Source organism: Rhodnius prolixus, unplaced genomic scaffold (genome assembly GCF_049639745.1).
Source record: "Rhodnius prolixus isolate KJV_2025 unplaced genomic scaffold, Rpr scaffold_1, whole genome shotgun sequence".
NCBI classification, from domain to species: Eukaryota; Metazoa; Arthropoda; class Insecta; order Hemiptera; family Reduviidae; genus Rhodnius; species Rhodnius prolixus.
The window spans coordinates 56,112,204-56,130,407 of record NW_027411581.1 but is presented as its reverse complement, the minus strand read 5'-3'; the positions used below and the strand labels follow the sequence as shown (position 1 = coordinate 56,130,407).

Genomic DNA, 18,204 nt, shown 5'->3' with positions numbered 1-18,204 from the left:
TTGTACAATACCAGTGTCCCACACTAAAAAAGGACTATTGAAATGGTATTAATTTTTTCTTTTCTTTTTTTCGTATTTTGAGAGTGATGATTGCTTGGGAGGGATGATTACATATGTAAAATAATGGAAATGAATGTTTATTTCCATTTGTTTATAATAAAAGAAATTCTGGGCAACTAGGGCTTTTATTTTCTTTAAAATCGTGCGCCTCAAAGAGATAAATCAATCATGATTTCTAGCATTTCTCTCTCCTACTCTCATCCTCTGTCCCATCTGTTTGTGTGTGTGTGTGTGTGTGTGTGTGTGTGTGTGTGTGTGTATCTATCGTGTAACAATATCCTGCTGCACTAAAAAATCAAACGTAAACTCTATGAATATGTAATGAAAACAAATCCTGCTTTTCAAAACATAAAAATTTTCTATTCAGGCGCAATTGTTCCAATGCCCTCATAATAATATGTTCTACTCAATTCATTTAAATAAATCAAGGAGACAGGGATAAAACATGATAAATAAAATTTTATATTCAAATATCTCCACACAGTTGAATAAATTTAAAACAGAAAATAAGAACAATATACTTTTACATCGCTAGAATTTAAAATAATTATACTTTTATATTTACCGCTAGAAATCCACGGCTCATTTTCATGCACAAAATTTATTTTTGAATTTGAATTTGAAAATGTTTATTTACAATTTAAAATTTTGTATACAAATATATATAAAAAGAGGTTTCAGGCTGCATGCCTATATCCTCTCCACAACATATCAACATTTACATTGGATACAAGTCGAACTTAATGCTAAGGCAAAACACATAAAAAAAACCTTACTACATAAGATTAATTAAAGCAAGATATGCTTTAGCCTTTTGTGCTTGTATTTTTTATAACCAAGAGGACTCAAGTTGTAGTCAACAATACTATGCGTACAGGAAGTTACAAAGTTTTCCATAGCATTGTACGAAATGTAAACACGCTGGCAACATCAAGTACTAGTACATGCATGTAATCTATGGGTGTCCATCGGTTCTCTATATCTATGGGCTCATTTTCATGCACAAAATTTATTAAATATAACTATTTTTAGAATGTATAATATATTTTTTCAATTTTTCGCAATTGCCCCTATATAAAATTAATTTTTTTTATTCAAAATAATGTACTAATTACTAATTAACTAATATAAGCATCCATTTTTATTAAAACTGTCCGGTAGGAGAGCTGTACGTATAAGAGTTCATCGTCAAAACTGCACGAAAAAGCGTAACGTTGAAAAATCACCCAACTTTGACCATTTTTTTCTCTTCTTCTGTAAAAGATAAAATTCCCAAATTTTCTTTAAAATGTTGGACAAATTCTTCTTTATAACTGTAATTTTTTTAAAATTGATTTTGAAAAAAAAGTTGCCGAATATGGAGAATTTCTTTTTTGTAAGCAACGTAGCGTTTAAACTCTAATTAACTAATTAATTTAATTTTTGTAGATTAGGAATGAAAATAAATGAAAAAACAGAAGTTGGGCACACTGCTTAGATAACCTTTTTTTACCAGCTGATCGGCCTGGCCAGTTACCGGCGGCCATCTTTAACTCGTCCGTGTGTCTCTTCATTAAAGTGATTTTTTAAGTGAATATTAGTTCGTGTTAAAGTGCATTTCTATTTTATAAATTGTGTTTAAGTTATACTTGGTGCGTGATATACAGTTTTAGTGCGAATAGTGTTGTGAATTATTTTAAATAGTGTCAAGTGTCAAGTGCTATTGGACTGGTGATCTACTGAGATGCTGATGGACTTTTATATTATATTTAAACACAGTAAGTCTTTATCAATTACTTATTTTGAATATGTTTATTATTCTTGCATGAAATAGGATGTTATCATTTATTAATTACAAATTACTGTTAATGCTAAGTATTGACTAAGTTCAGTGTAGGTTAATTCTTTAATATTGTAAAGTATTTAAATTGTTTTCTAAACCTTCTTAATGTATTCTTTAATCTTTTCTTTTTAATCAACTATGAGTTCAAAATTAGCTTTCTTGGTTCCCCATGTTGATTTTTGAAATTGATTTAAAAGGCTTTTTGTGTATAAAAGTCATAAGTAACAAGTTAAGAATATTTATCAAGTACACCACCTTAAACTTCACAAGAAGAAGTAACTACTGAGCAGTAACAATCAAGTCAAGCACTGCTAACCACGTTACCAAATTGTGTTAGTTTCATTCAAGTGTAATGGTTGTAAAAATACAAGAATACTGTTAGAAGTTTGAGTTTTTGTATAATACAACACGAAATTCATTTCATGAATTTGTGTATTTCTTGTGAACGAAGGAGACGTTCAGCGAATTATTTTGAGTAATGTCTTTAGTTATTTGGTCATACACTTACTAGCCGGATTGTAGTGTCTTGTCGGTTATTGTTGGTGTTTTTATGTTAATGAGTGGTTATAACTGTCTTATTTGGATTATGATTGTTGCAGTTTTGTGTTGATGTTTTCTGATTTTAAGAGATTCCTCGGTTGTTTATAGAGGGATCTTAAGTCTTCATTTCGAAACCTTCTTAGAGGGAAGATTTTTGCTTACGTTTTCGATAGGTTTAAATTCAATTCTTCGTTTTATTATTATTGTTATTATTTTTATTTATTTATTTTTTTTTTAACCAGTTTGTTATAAGATTAGATGATGTCTGTGAGTCGGTGATAGTTTTGTTATTGTCTGAGTTGTCGTCTTTTGTCAGTGACATTGTGTCGTAAGAAACCTAACATCGTTATACTTCGTTTAAGGTCTGTCCATAGAGTAGAAACTGAAGAGTATAGAATACTGCCCTCTGAGGCAGACTCGCGAGAATTGTCGTCGAGTACTGTAAATGTTATTGAATCTTACCCAAATACAATAGTTAGATCTTGTAAAAAGAATCGTGTGATTTGAATAATGTAATTAAATGTCTATTTAAATTTATGAAGTAGTCCAGCGAGTCAAAATTGTCAAATACGTTAGCTAAATCAAGAAATATAGCTGCTGTTTTCTTTCTTCCTGTTTTCTGTTTTAAGCACAATATGTTCAGCTACTCTCTTAACTTGATGTTAGTGACAAATGCTTTGACCTGAACCCAAATTGGTGAAATGGTATTTTGTTTGAGTCAGTCAAGTTATGTAATTGTTATCAGCAGATAAATTTGTCCAACCTTAATTATTTAAATTAATAAATATCCAATGCTTGAATTACAAGTGATTGTCGACAGGAGCACTTTGTGTCGGTTACTTTACACTTATGTTTTCAAGTTTTTTTACTTTGCCTCACCCTTCCCATGTGGATATATTACAGTCGTGTAGATTTTCGACATGCCGGAAATAAATAATTTCCGGACCTTGAACATAACGGAAGTAGTTGGGGCTAATCTATAGAATAGCGCCCCGGGGGCGTGGCCTGTTTATTTTTAGGGGGTGGGAAGTACAGCGCACCTACCGGTGAAAATGTAAACTACTTCCCGCGAATGAACTGTTTCGGATTGTGCGAATTTCGTAACGCTTATGTTTCGCACGCATGCGCAGAACACTTACTGCCTAGCAACTGCTTCCTGTTTAATGTATTAATAGTTCCCGCGAGTGCTCTGTATGTGACCTGAGGTGCCGTTTTTTTGTAACTTTATGAGTATGAGCGTTTTAAATTTGCAGTTTTTTTTTAAATTAAAGCATGAGTGTAGTGTGAATGAGGTTGGAGTTTGACAGGTACGAGTATACCCTCCTCAGGAAAAGGACTCCACAGAATAAGGTAAGTTTCTTTTGTGTTGTTCTGTGTAATTATTGTAATGAATCTTGTGACACAAATAAAAAAATTGAGGGTGATTAGGTAGGTTAGGAGGGGGTATGGGGGGCGAAGCCCCCCATTAAGAAAAAAATCAGGGGGTGTGGGGGCAAAGCCCCCCATTAAGAAATAAAGAAATAATTCGAAGTGATTCTGATTCGCTGTTACCATATAATCCGCTAGATTTAAGTGTAAATATAAAATAAAGAAATAGTTTTATATTTATATTTGAATATGGCGGGTTCTATAGTAACAGCGAATCAGAATCACTTCGAATTAGGCCACGCCTCTGGGGTGCTATTCTAAAGATTTACCGTAGTTGGTACGAATCCTTCTATATGAACGTATTTTTTTAATTTTAATAAAAATTATGTGTAAATATTAAATTATAAGCGTTATTTATAAAATAAGTATAAGCCTTTAGCTTTAAATTTAGTATTTAATTTTGCCCAACTCTGGTGTAAGGTGATATAATTTGAAGTAATCATATTTCGAATTTCTGAAACTCCCGTCTATTAACCTCTGCGTAAATATGGGCAATTATAGTGCTCATCTACCTCTTGAATTCTACACAATTTCCGCTTTCTAACTCAAATTTTCAAGAAGATATAAGGTGATAAACTTTGGGAGTTTTACGTTTCCTTTATATTTCGAATTGCCGCATCTCCTATACTTTTGGCGTTATCTCTGCGTAAATACAGACAATAATTATAGTGCTCATCTACTTCTACAATTTCGCACAGTTTCAGCTTTGTAGCGGTATTTGTAAAGGAAGCATAATGTGATAAAATTTGGTAGCTTTAAATTCTATTCATATTTCGAATTGTTGTATTTTGAAAGTTCTAATTATTGGTCTTTGAAAAAAAAAATTCCCAGTAGGTGGATATTTTTGGAATCTTTGTACATAAAAATCTTCAATGCAAACCTCTCAAGTTGATCATTGAAGTATTAAATTATTGAAGTTTGATAATTATTGCGATTTACGCACTTACCGACGTAATAAAAACAAAGCTCCATCGATGGCCACGTTAATTTCAATGAAAGAAATTCAATTTTCGACATTCTGTAACCACCAAACTTCGCCGTCACTCTCGTAACGGTAAAAAAGGAAAATGTAAATGTCTCGTCTAATCGCCAAGTTGGTAATGACTTTTTGAAGTGTGTACTGTTGTTACCTTGGTAACAAGTTTTTATAATTTATTTTCTAGATACTAGTTTCAAAATCTAATTGCTACGAGATGCTATTAAATGGAACGCTCGTTTCAACTCCCAATTTCATTGACTAATCAGTTTATTAAATAATCATTTTATCAGAAAGTGTTTGCTGGTTCCGCTAGCTTTATCACTTGTGATTGGTAGTAACGGCTCCCGCCACTGTTAATGATTCAATTTAAGGTTTTAATTAGTTTTTGAATAATTAATTAATAAGGAATGTAATTTGTTAATCTTGTTTGGCATTTAGTGTAGTATTTAGCCGAAAGCACTTTTTAGTATCGTACTGACAAAGTGACAGAATATGTAGAGATTGTTGGTGTTTGAGCTCTCTAGTAGCTACATCGTCTCCATAAACTATTGAAAAGCCGGAAACTACGAGAAATGAAGGTAATACTTTAATTTTGAAGTAAGAGACCTGCAATGCTAAACTTCATTGCGGTACTAGGCTATACACTTGGTCTAGACCAGTGATGGGCAAACTATGGCCCAGTGAAAGTACATCCAACGAAGACACACTTCTACTTGATGAATTGTAACCAAAATCTTAATAAAAGATGCTGGCATGGCATCTTGACATTTGTTACCATCTTAATATAGGCTTACTCCTACTTCTGGGTCCGGCTCCATTAAGTTACCTTTTTGCGATCTCTTCCATTTCCTTTCTAACACATATCCAGCTTACCTAAGCCTTACTGGGTTTTTAGAATAGACCAAATCTATTGCCTCAATTAGTAGATATCACTCCTGTTTGTTCTTTCCAATTATTTGCAACTCTAACAGCCAAAAACCGCTTTTAGCGTCCAAATACCAACAACCCTTTTTCTTTAAAGTTCGTAATGAATAAAAACTTGTATTCTAGTAAAACTAGTGAAGCTGCAAAATGTTTCCGCACAAAGATCCGAACATTGACATTGTCTTCCTCTGTGTATGTTCTTTTCGTTTGAACTGTTACTAAACTCCACAGACAAACACGCCCTTACAAACATACCAATTAGTAATAAACTACTTTTCTGGACTTTAGGTACCTCAAAACTGTTATTTGGCTCATACTCAATTCTCTTATCTAACTCAATAATAGAAATCAAGGTAATTCTTTAATTTTGAAGTAAGAGACCTGCAATGCTAAACTGTACTGCGGTACTAGGCTATACACTTGGTCTAGACTTAGTCTAGTGATGGGCAAACTATGGCCCAGTGAAAGGTTTAGTCTGGTCCGTCACATATTTTATTATAATAATTAAAAATAACTATTACACATCCATATATTTGTGAGCAGCTTATTTCTCAATAATGAAACTTAGAAAAAGCTCTGTCGAAAATAGATTGACTAATGAACCACCTCAGTTCACTCTTTAAGAATAACTACGTCCCCAATTTGAACCAAATTATGACGAACTATTATCAAAACACACGCAGCACATTAGTTCAATTTTGATATTATATGAGGGTCGTTTGAAAAGTCCGTGCAAAAATAAAAACTACTTAATTTTTTGGGGTAAACCTTTTTTATTTTTCAACATAGTCTCCTTTTAGGCTTATACACTTCGTCCAACGCTGCTCTAGTTTGTTGATCCCTTCCGAATAATAGGATTTGTCCAAGTCTGAAAAATAGCCATTCGTTTCTGCAATCACCTCCTCGTTTGAATAAAATCTTTTTCCTGCCAGCCATTTCTTCATATTGGGGAACAAATAGTAGTCCGAGGGAGCCAAGTCTGGAGAATAGGGGGGGATGTGAAACGAGTTGGAACCCTATTTCCATTAATTTTGCGACCACAACTGCTGAGGTATGAGCTGGTGCGTTGTCGTGATGGAAAAGGACTTTTTTGTGGGCCAATCGTGGGCGTTTTTCTTGCAGCTCGGTTTTCTAACGGTCCAATAACGATGAATAATATGCACCTGTAATAGTTTTACCCTTTTCCAGATAGTCGATGAGGATTATTCCTTGCGAATCCCAAAAGACAGTCGCCATAATCTTTCCGGCCGAAGGAACGGTCATCGCCTTTTTTGGCGCAGATTCCCCCTTGGTAACCCATTGTTTAGATTGTTCTTTGGTCTCAGGAGTGTAGTGATGTATCCATGTTTTATCCACAGTGACGAAACGACGCTTAAAGTCCTGCGGATTCTTCTGGAACAGCTGTAAACCGTCCTTGCAACACTTCACACGATTTCGTTTTTGGTCAAGCGTGAGCAATCGCGGCACCCATCTTGCGGATAGCTTTGTCATGTCCAAATGTTGATGCAAAATATTATGTACCCGTTCATTCGAGATGCCCACAGCACTAGCAATCTCACGCACCTTCACTCTTCTGTCATCCATCACCATATCATGGATTTTATCAATGATTTCTGGAGTAGTAACCTCAACAGGGCGTCCAGAACGTTCAGCGTCACTTGTGCCCATATGGCCACTCCGAAAATTTTGAAACCACTTATTATAAACTGTTCTAATCGAAGGTGCAGAGTCACCATAATGTTTATCAAGCTTCTCTTTAGTCTCCTGAGGCGTTTTGCCTTTCATAAAGTAGTGTTTAATCAACACACGAAATTCTTTTTCGTCCATTTTTTGAAAATCACTCGACTTCCTCGATTCAAACGAATGCCAAACACAAAGAAATAGACCGATCTGGCTGAAACTTGGTGTGTGTTCTTCCAAGAGATGCTACTAACTAAACATAACCTCGATACGCGCCAGTGGTGCTATCTCTCTGACTTTGCACGGACTTTTCAAACCACCCTCGTACAGCACTGTCCTTCAGCGCACTGTTCCTTGAAATGTTTAAGTTCCATGTTTTTGTCCCAATTGTTTATAAACAATATATGAATTAACAACAACTGCATCCAAATAATAGAACAGTATGCGGTGCCACCATTTTTTACTATCGGTCAAGTTTATAATAAATCTCCTTAACAAAAACTTACAGTTTAAAAAGTTAAGTATAAGGGTTGATTAAACGCCAAAAGGTACACAAATCAGCAAGTACCCAACATTTCATTCAAGCTTAGTTGATATAATTTAAGTAACTTTGCTGCATTAACTTTTCCTTCACATTTTTTAGAATTTATTAGATGTCACAGACCCTTATGCTGGCCAGTTCTTTCATAATATTATTTGGTTATAATTATGATAAAATGTATATTATATCTTCGTTTTTAAATATGTACTTTATTTTAACTCTATTCCAAATTATTCTTCTGATTTATCTTTAATATGCCCTTTATTCTGAAGTTGTCACATCTTATACATGCATGTAAAGTAGAAAAAGACAAAGTTAGAGTCGGCTACTGTTTAAATTTGAATCACGGAGGATTTAAAACAATATTTCAGACTTGAATTCGTCTTACCGAAATATTCGTGAGCACAAATAACACACAGTTAATAACAAGTAGATTATTCAACAACAATTATTCATTTCTCAATTGTAATTTAATTTTACTTACAGTAAAATACTGGAATAATTAGCTGTCCTAAAAGTATGCAATACTTATTTATTTTATATTACATAACATATATTTAACATTGTGAGAAGAACAGCTACATTGAGAGTGTGATTGAAGAAAACTATATTATTTGCGATAAAGCCAGATAATTATTACCTATTATTATAAACGTTTGACTGCTACATAAAATAACAATTACTTTAATCGAAGAATGAACTTAAACCGACGATTTTTGAAAATCATTGATGTATGTTGGTGTAAGCATTTTTTTAAAAAAGTTTTTAAATTTTGTAGCCTCGTAATTTTTTTTATTTTTTATAACGGTTTCTTTTTAACCTGTAATTAATAGTTTGATTATTATAGATTAATAGATATTAAAGTCAATCTACAGTGCTACTTGAACAAATATTTTGTAGATGAAAATGGCCAGCATAAGGGTCTGTGACATCTTATAAATTCTAAAAAATGTGAAGGAAAAGTTAATGCAGCAAAATTACTTAAATTATATCAACTAAGCTTGAATGAAATGTTGGGTACTTGCTGATTTGTGTACCTTTTGGCGTTTAATCAACCCTTATACTTAACTTTTTAAACTGTAAGTTTTTGTTAAGGAGATTTTTGTACCTTTTGGATAGATTTTCATTTTTGTCTATTTTGCTAAGTTTCATATCTGCTTTACTGTTTTTTTTAAATTTGGAATAAGCAATTCTATCATTATAACCTGATAAGGTGTTAAGTAGGAACCGTAACTACCACTGGAGAGATCTTTTTAAAGAATGATTATATTTGCGGTCCCCAAACCATCCTCAATAACAATTTTTTTGAGAAAGCCTTTTTATATATAATAGGAAGGTATTTGTACGTAAAAAGCAAATTTAAACTGCGATTTCAGACCTTCCTTTTAAGAGGAGTAAGAAAAATAAACGGGCGATTACAGTACTTCTCCCTAAAAGGCAAAGAGGCAAAGATTTTGAATCGAACGACAATTCATTAATGTAAATAGGTTCACCCATTGATAATTTTAACGATTGCAGTACTTCCTCTTAGTAGGTGTAAGAGCATGATGGCGCTTCACAGCCATGTAGAGGAGCTTTAATCACTTCTTCGTGCTAAATTTTATCAAAATCAGACAAAGCGTTATAGAAATATTGGTAATAATAGTTTTAGAAACGGCCTTACTTGGGTGGGGCAAACTCCCCTCCATATGAGGCATAGCGACGAGACTTTTAAAGTGCAAATCTGTACAAAATTTCGATTCGAATGACACTTCATTCATGAAAATCAGTTCACTTCAGTTTGCCCTATATTTTAAAGAAAATTTGGGAATTTTATCTTTTATAGAAAAAGAGAAAAAAATTGTCAAAGTTGGGTGTTTTTTAACGTTATGCTTTTTCGTGCACTTTTTGACGATCAACCCTTATACAACTGTCCTACCGGACAGTTTTAATATAAAAATTATTTCACTTATTTTCGCATTTACCATTGGTGCATAGCACTGCCAACTGAATGAAAAACTTTAAATAACATATTAAGCTGTATGTATGAATAACTTCAACTTTTCGAGGTGGGTTAAAATATACACTGGGCCAAAAAAGTCTGTGAACACTAACCTAAATTTTATTACTTTTATTATTATCTTATTAGAAACTTCTTTTATTTTCAAATGAAATATACTATTCGATAGAGGGAAACCAGAGTTTTCATTTTATATTCAATCTTTTATTTTTGTTCAACAGGAATATCACAATTAAATGTTTAACAAAACAACACTTCAAACGAATGCAAAAAAAGTCTGTGAACACTTTGCAAACATAAATCATTCTTACACATTGTACGTGTATTATAAATTTTAAAAACTTGTCGGACCTCCTTTGTTCCTAATCACTTCCAACAAGCGAGCTTTCATCGATCCTACTAATTTTGTGGTCGTCAATGTTGGAATTTTATCCCATTCTTCTAAAATAGCGTTTTTTAATTGTTCACGGTTTCTTATTTCTCTTTTATTTATTTGGCGGCTGATTTCATCCCACAAATGTTCAATTGGGTTAAGGTATGGCGATTGTGGAGGGGTGTTTAGGCGCCGGGGTGTATTATATGAAAACCATTCCCGAGTTTTTAGTCCGGTATGTTTCGGGTCATTGTCTTGTTGGAAGACAAACGTTCCTTCCAACCCTAATTTTTTTGAACTTTCTCTTAAATTGCGTCTTAATACATCTACATACACATATTGGTCCATCTTACCATTAATTAGATCTAACTTGCCCACTCCTTTAGCACTCATGCACCCCCACACCAGAATGTTGCCTCCCCCATGCTTAAAAGTAGGCTTCATATTTTTCATTTTCATAGCTTCATTCTTTTTTCACCACACTTTTTGTCGTCCATCAGACCCACAAACATTGAATTTCGACTCATCTGAAAAGATTACGGTTTCCCAGAAACTAGATGGCTTAGAAACATATTCTTTCGCGAAATCCAATCGGCGCTTACGATTTATTTTATTGATAAAAGGTTTTTTCCTCGGGACTCGACCGCAATAATCGTATTCATGTAATTTATTTCTAATTGTCTGCGGTGTTACGCTTACACCATAACCACTTGATAATTCTTGACTGATTTTTTGAGCGCTTTTCCTGGGTTCTTCTCGAACAGACTTCAGAATTTGCCGTTTATGAAAGGAATTAAGTTTTGGTGGCCGTCCACTGCGTGGCCTACTAATCACATTTCTGTACTTTTCGTACTTTTTAATTATATTATGCACCGTTGAAGGGTTTTTTTGAACTATCTTCCCTATTTCTCGAATACTTTTTCTTTCATTTCGCAACCTCACAATAAGTTCACGAATTGGTCTGGGAACTTCCATATTAGTGGTTAAATATATACTAATTAGATTATTTATTCAAAAAACTGACTGTTGTGGTTTCTACAATACAATAGAGAACTTTGAAACTTTATTCAATCGTTTTTCTGTTAGTTATCTTAATGTTTTTACACATTTATACAGCTGTTCACAGACTTTTTTTGCATTCGTTTGGGGTGTTGTTTTGTTAAACATTTAATTGTGATATTCCTGTTGAACAAAAATAAAAGATTGAATATAAAATGAAACCTCTGGTTTCTCTCTATCGAATAGTATATTTCATTTGGAAATAAAAAAGTTTCTACTAAGATAATGATAAAAGTAATAAAATTTAGGTTAGTGTTCACAGACTTTTTTGGCCCAGTGTATCTAACCATGCAGCAAAAGCTAAGCAAAAGGTGGGACAGTTTTTAACCCACCTAGCCTCAAAGAGTTAAAGAATTAATCAATCAGGCATTGGCATCTGTGGGTTAATACCATTCATCGATTTTCTTTTACTTCAGTAATTGCGAGTTTAATCCTAAAATTAAACAGTCCAATAGGACAGTTGTATAATGGTTGATCATCAAAAAATTGCTCGTAAAAGCGAATCATTAAAAAATATCCAACTTCGACAATATTTTTTTCTCTTTTTCTGTAAAAGAGAACATATCCAAATTGTTGCTGATGTTGATTCCTTTTTTTTGTAAACAACGTAGCGCCTATACGGGTGAACCGATTTTCATGAATGAATTTTCTAATAGCTCTAATTAAACTAAAAAAGCTTAAATATCTAAAAGAGCTGGTTAGGCTATAAAGTATCTAGATGGCAGAAACTGCTTATTATACCGCAATAAGTCCACCCCCAAAAAGATCTAATTCGAATTTTCCTTGACAAGTTATTCTAATGAAAATCACAGTTCTACAAGTAAAGTAAAATAAATTGAAGGCCCATTTTGCAGGTGGCGCTATCAATTAGGCCCCGTGGACGAGGGTGGAAGCACATACTTTACGATTAACTTTTTTTTTCTAGCAGATAAAAAGTAAGCTACATGCTGGAATCGAATTTGAGGTCTCCCACTTACTAGGCTGAACTGATAACCACTAAACGAACCCCCCTAGTAAACCAGACTATCGTTCCAATTTTAGCATATGTACCGCTGAAGCGAGTTCATAAACCAGATTATATACTTCATTAAAGAAAATTTCAGCTCTAATCAAGACTTATCTCTATTACATCTGTAGATCTTTAGGCTTAGTCTTTTGGATCCATCTAAGAGTAGTATCTGTTCTAATTCAGATTAATGTCTGTCCTATTCAGTTTAAAATCCGTCCATTATTATACTATTATACCATGGTACAGAAGAAACTGGAATGAAGATCAGATTTTCTTCAAATAAAACCCCCTGCAGTGCACTGCCTCTCGAGGCGAAAGAGGAAACACGAATCAAAAAATGGACAGATCATAAGTTTTGGGTTGAATCTTCGGTATGGAGAAAGCTGTGGGTTTAGATAAAGCGCAATAAAAGATTTCTAACTGTGAGCACCGATCTCTTGGTGATAGAAACTGAAGTGTATTCACAAACAAGTTACCATGCGGCTCTCCAACACTCGGCTACTAAAATTATCATATATTAAGAAGCAACTATTTCTCACCCCAGCTTGTTTACTCAAGTTACCTCGCTTGGAAACTTGATGCTGAGTCACTATTTACTTTTTTTTCTTCTTTCGTCTTTATCGTATTGTTATTTAAATTAACTTCTGAAGCAGTTTACTAATATTTGTACTAGTTAGAAACATCGTGATTTGGAAGTGTATTAATAAAGAATAATCTGGTAAGAACTTTCACAAGACCTTCAAAGTTTTTCTCAAACTGGAATTTTAAATAAATTTAAACATTACCATTTTGCAGAGAAGAGATTAGCGCAATGGCCCAATTTTGTATGTGGAGATTCCGTGTTCGAATCCAGGCAGTTTGGCAATCTTTGACACATGATGTTGATACACCTTTAAAAAAAATATATACATACATATCACTCTGCAGAACTGTAAATCACACTAAAATAAACTTTTAGAGAAAAACGTGCTGTTACTCATATAAAATTATTCTAATAGAACATATATTACATAATGTGCAATTAGTATATAAACTTCATGTTGCCAGCGTGTCTACATTTATCTATAGCGCCACGGAAAAATTTGTAACTTCTTGTAAACACAGTCTCTACCCGCATGTAAGAGGTATTGTAGACTACAACTTAAATTCACTTAGTTATAAAAAATATACGCACAAAAGGCTAAAACATATCCTGCTATAATTTAACTCTATGTTGTAAGGTTTTTGTTTTTTGCCTTATATTAAGTTAAGTAATATAGTCACTGCAGCCTGAAACCTCCTTTTGTATATATATTTGTACAACTGTTTTTAAATAGTGAATAAACTTTTCAAATTCAATTTCAATAAAGTTTACAGAGAATAGTAAGAACTACTTTTGAAAAATTCTCGAAAAAAAGTTCATAAATGAACACTTAGCTGAGTGGTTAGCAAAAAAGGACTCCCACGCAAAGATTCTGGGTTCGAATCTAGCAGCTAGCCCTTAGATTTTCTATTTCTAGGAACTCCTTAGAGCTCACTGTCCGGTGATGGGCCCAAGAGAACAATGTCTAAAGGCTGGAGTGCACTAAAGAAAGCTTCTAGTCAAAAAAATGCGAACTAAATCGAGTAAGAATTCCACAGGAAATTATGTTTTTAGTGTGAATAGTCAGCGTGTGGATACACTAAACCCAAACAGACTGGGGATACCCACACTGGGGATGCCAAGAAACTGAAAAAGTCCATGTCCCCCAATGGGGTAAGTAATTGTTGCAGTGTAAGCTGCTCTTTCCCATCATTAATCTCAATTTCAATGTTGATTTTCGACTTACTTAACATCGAAAATGAGAGACAAGACTTCTATCTTCTTAGTTTTTTTCTTAATTGCAATTAAAGAATACATAGCAAGCAGGTCACCAGAGGAGATGCTGTATCTACCAGTTTCTGAAGAGGCATATGTTTAAGCATGCACAGTACAAATAAGATACCCCTGGGGGCCCATGTGTTTTACGTCATATAATGTAATGCGATAAATTTTGAAGACGAAATTCGCTCGCTTCCACTACTTGTAAACTGCGACAAGTTTAACGTTAATACTTGCATATTATTAACAAAAGGCCGTCCGTGTACAGGAAAGTGCGTATGAATAATGAGGCAGCAAGCAGCGTCAGCAAACTGGATTGAATAATCAGCATGAATATTCAGAACATGTTGTCATAATTAATGACTAAGACTTCCATGTTCTTGGACCAAACACTCGACGTGGAAATCATCCACGGTGGACGCTTTTTCTTCATATGGAGGAAAATTGGTCTAGAAAATTCATTCGCACAACTTTATCTAATTGTTGGCTTAATTATTGATTAAGGTAGATAAATCAGTTGTTGGGTCAGCAAGTGTAATGCGAGACAGAAACATACTAAGTGAAAAATCGAAATCTGTACACTAAATTCATTAATCTTCCTCTAATAATGAATTAAATCCGGAACCAGTTAGAGATGCGATAAACATGTTTGCTAACAGCAAGGCGGACCTAACCTCATTTTCACTATATCATAGCTAGATTAATTAGTTGGCACAAGAATTAATAATAATTGAAGTCGAATTCTCTACTTCCCCCCCCCTATAGAATGATCTGGACTTTAATTTTGCTTTTTTTAATTAAAAAAGATTTGTCCTTAATCAGAGGTTTCAAAAGCTAAAAAAAAAAAAGCCCCCAACACATGGGCACACAGAAAGCGGTCTGTCGCGGCGGGCAACTATCTCCGACCGAGGCGGTCAGGCGGTCTAATTGTATTACACGATGTTGCATCATCTCTGACAAACAGAACTCGGTCTACCGCCAAGGGCTAGTCTTTGTCGCGACAACCTTTGATCAAAAATGAGTGAAGAAATTGACATTTTTACAGAGAATGTGCACAAATACAGATTTTTATTGGATAATTCACACGGACATTATAAAAATGTTTTAAAATAACATATCTTCATGTGACTCCAGTTCGATATATAAGCGGTGGTATTCCCCTAATTGTTCTCTCTTCTTATTGATTTCTGAGCACCCAACTTCGTCTTTTCTTCTTTTTGCTTTGCAAAGCTAATAGCAGAAGGAGTTGTTCTTCGTCCGAGCTCATACTCAATATATAAAAATTAAACCAAAGAACAAGAAAACGCACTACTACTTCTCAAGAAGAAAGCGATCAAACTGGACCGCTCTAAAAACTGATTCTCGTTTTGTGTGACGTCACCATATCGCAGACCGCCGCGACGACCGCTGGATCGCTGCATGTCGCGACAGACCGCTTTCTGTGTGCCCAAGACCTTACAAACAATGCTCCGTAAAAACTATTAATTTAAGTAAAAGTCAACAACTTTTTTTTTGGCATTGGCTTTCGCCATACAGCCAGCATCGTCTAGGTGCTTATCACTAGAATATCAATCATTCCCCATTCTTACTTATAAATACATTCGCTTCACACATTCATCCCATCCCTCTACTATATACAACTATTTACATAAACTACAGCTAATGGATGGATCAGTACTCTATAATCCTGCCATCCTTGTAGCTTAACCGAAATTAAAATCACGTAATCCTTCTCTAATCATTTTCTTCCATTCATTCTATAACTTTTAAATACGAGTATATTCATATTTCATTGCTAGTTCTGCTAAAGATTTAAGCACATAGATGTTGCTGGAGAATATTATGTCTTCGTAGCGAAATGGTGCATCTAAATACCTGTATATGTCGTCAAACATTCGTTTCCTTTCTTCTACATAACGTGGACATATTATTATTAAAACATATGTTTGAAATCCTCGTCCTCATTGCAATCTACGCGAAGAGGAGAGGACCACTTAAGGACTTATTTATGGCTGCCTTAAATTTCTTGTAGAACGAACATGTTTTAAATCATACAATATCCCTAACTTTATCAAGGTTTTGTCATTTAAATGTCAGGGTGATGTTTAGAATTGGATAATAGTCAAATATGACTATTTGTTGAATTTATGGACTATACAATCATTATGATGATTTATGACAGGGCTATTGGGGGTAGTAATGGGGAAATTCACTTAAAAGTTTGTTTTTTTACTCAAAAGAAAAGTGTCATCTCGGGCTCACGTCCACTGAGAGAAGTCCCATTGTGCAATTACTGAGAAAAAGAATCTTAAGGTCCCTTTTTTGGACAAGGATGGGCATAAGGCTATAAAGGAGCATTAGGGGTGGCACAAGAGAATTATTTGCTCCTACCCCCCACTATAGCTACGGTGGGGCAATACTTGCTACTAAATCTTGCAAGAGTGGGGGTAGATTCTATCCTGTGACAAGCACGCTGACAAAATAGGGGTGTCCAAACTTTCAGTCTAGACTTATTCTGCCCTTTTTTCTTTTAAAAAACTTTTCGTCCCCACTACTACTGGCTGGAGAATACGATAGAGAAGATTTAGCGTAGGGCTGTTCTTTTGGAGAGAGATTCTGGTAAAAATCGCTCCCACCTCACTCACCATCGTGCACCCATCTGGGGTGAAATTCTCCCAATTCTGGGAGTAAGCACCCTAGTAGGGGAAATCAGTCAAAAAAAAAAAGAAAGTAAAATACCCCTCTCTTCTAGCCCCACTCCTTTATTCTGTCGCGCCCCTCCCCCAGCCGGATGCACTCAGGCTATGCACGAGTGTGTGAGTGTGTAGGTGTGGGTGCCGTTCTACTCGATGTGTAGATTCTCTGGTTTATTCAGTCCCGCTTCGGCTCTGCCAGTGATCGTGTGCCGTGATTAGTGACAGTTTGTATTTCAATATACTGTGCGCTAACGTCGTGTGTTTTTCATTTTTTAAGTTTTGTTTTATTGGACTTAAATAAAAAAATCATTAGCTATGATTAGATAATTTTCTGATTGATTCATCCCCGAGATAATAAGGATTTTATTTAATTGCTTAATTAAAGAGAAAAAGGTAAATTAAATTATTTAAATATTTTTTTTCTATTTAATATTTTAAACCATTATTATTAGATCTTTAGAATCATTTTGGAAAAAAAAATTATTATTATCTTTAAAAACTTTGTTAACTAATGCAAGATCCATCTCTAGTAATATAACATAATTCAATTTCAAATTGGGCATAAAATGATGAGTTTAACATTAGGAAAGTAGAGTGCTTATCTATCTCATTTAAATTTTATTATACCTGTATTTTATTTAATCTTTGCTCAACAGGATTAACCTAATTAATTGCAGGTTCTAAAAAAAAAGGGTACGTCGAATGCACGATAAACTTGAAATCAAGATATCTCAAATTTATTGGAGATTCACTCTGAAGTATCTTAAGTAAACGAGCAGATTCATTTTATTTGAAATTAGAAAAAAAAAAAAAACAAACATACTCGAATCCCAGAAAGTAATAATACAAATTGCTAGAGCTTCCAGGACTTAAATCCTATCTCCCCCAACACTTATCTGCTTCGCAAGATATCTTTCATTATCTACAGTTAACAGTTTACGTCCCATTGGGAACGTTTCTGTGACATTTCGTTTGGGCTTGTCAGCGGTTTCAGTCTGGTAAAACCCCTTTCAGTAGTATGTCTTGCTAAACTCCTGTTATCAAAGCGAAACTCATTAAGTAGCTGAATCACGTGTTTAAGAAAATGAATGAACAATCTGAATACGTCAGAAATAAAGGAACAAAGAATATCTGATCATTTTCAGCCCTAAATCTCAATCTGACAATGAAAGGAATCTCAAAAACCTTTTCATAAAGGGAGTCAAAGGAATCATTCATTTTAATATAGACAATAGATTTACTCAATGAACTTCA

General features: G+C 34.2%; 1 protein-coding gene across 8 annotated transcripts in view; it reads left to right on the top strand.

Annotated features, from left to right (window-relative positions):
- LOC141445982 (frizzled-2-like) overlaps nt 1-18,204 on the top strand; it is a 364,823-nt gene that overhangs the window by 259,915 nt on the left and 86,704 nt on the right. For 2 of the 8 annotated variants that reach the window (XM_074112298.1, XM_074112297.1), the window contains exon 1: nt 16,980-17,343. The exons of the other annotated variants lie outside the window; for them this stretch is intronic. The gene's annotated coding sequence lies outside the window, so the exon portion shown is untranslated. Of the gene's footprint in view, nt 1-16,979; nt 17,344-18,204 lie in introns of those variants that run through there. 8 annotated transcript variants of the gene reach the window in all.